Below are 1240 nucleotides of genomic sequence, written 5' to 3'. Positions count from 1 at the left end.
ATACTTGAGTATATGACTTAAAATGAATATCCTAGTGATAGGATAGCTTATTATGCATTAAGCATGTTCATATAAGTAACTTAAGGTAATACAAGCTAAGAGTTTTTGAATCCATCAAGTTTTAGTATTTAACTTTGCAAGGGTCATCTTAGAACGAGTATAACTCAATTTTCACATGGTATTTTGGCTGATTTAGACCTAAAAAATCATAGAGAATATAATTAGCTTTCCAACGATACCAATGTTACCTTAATCCAATACCCGAGTGAAAAGTTATGCCCATGTTCGTGAGAGACAGTAAGGATAGGCGATTGGTTAGGAGCCGCCCAACCCAAGCATAGGTGATTGGTTAGGCGCCACCCAACCTAGCTTAGGAAATCACTTGGGTGCCGCCTAAGTCAATTCCAGATGCCAAAAACACACCGTTTTGAGTTATTTTAAGGGTAATTAAGTCTTTTAATACTCCTTACACGTCCCTAAACTTAACCCTATGAAATATATAGCTTCTAAACATATTAAAACCCTATTATCATCTCAAAGCTCATCATCCAAGAGCACTAAAATTAAAAAACAACTAGGGTTGTGTAACAAAGCTTGAAGATCCGATTTCAAGGAAATTCCTTCGTCAATCATCAAGAATCTTTCCTTCTAAGGTATGTGTAAGTTGATTTATGGATCCCTTTCATCCATAAAGCACAAAAACACTCTTTTTCATTATAAAGTATGATTTCTATATTGTTAGGTGTTGATGATCATATTGTTGATATTGGGTGATTCCCAAGATGGAATCTTTATATGTTTTTTTTTTTAATTTCATGATATCAGATGAGTTAGAAACATGTAAATTTGGTTGTTCATGATGTATAATTCAATGATTTCACCTATTCTTAAGATGTGCATATAAGGTGTTTGATAAAATGCCTAAGAAACTAGAAATCATGCAATATACCTAAATTGTGACTAAGTTAAGGATTCATGATATGCCCTTACGTTCCAATGACTTTTATGTTGATAATGTTCCTTGTAAATGTTGTTAGAATACTCATGAACTATTCTTATGAGATTATGCTATGTTTACTTGCAAATCCTACTTATGAACAAGATGTATGATAACCATGCAATCCACATGAACTTCCATGCTATTGGTATATGTTGCCCAAATGATTATGCAATGAACATGATATTAAGATTGTGCAAGTACTTCCATGTGATATGAAATCCTTTCCATGCAATACATTGT

Source organism: Capsicum annuum, chromosome 7 (assembly GCF_002878395.1).
Source record: "Capsicum annuum cultivar UCD-10X-F1 chromosome 7, UCD10Xv1.1, whole genome shotgun sequence".
In the NCBI taxonomy this organism is placed as follows: domain Eukaryota; kingdom Viridiplantae; phylum Streptophyta; class Magnoliopsida; order Solanales; family Solanaceae; genus Capsicum; species Capsicum annuum.
This window is presented reverse-complemented; position numbering follows the sequence as displayed.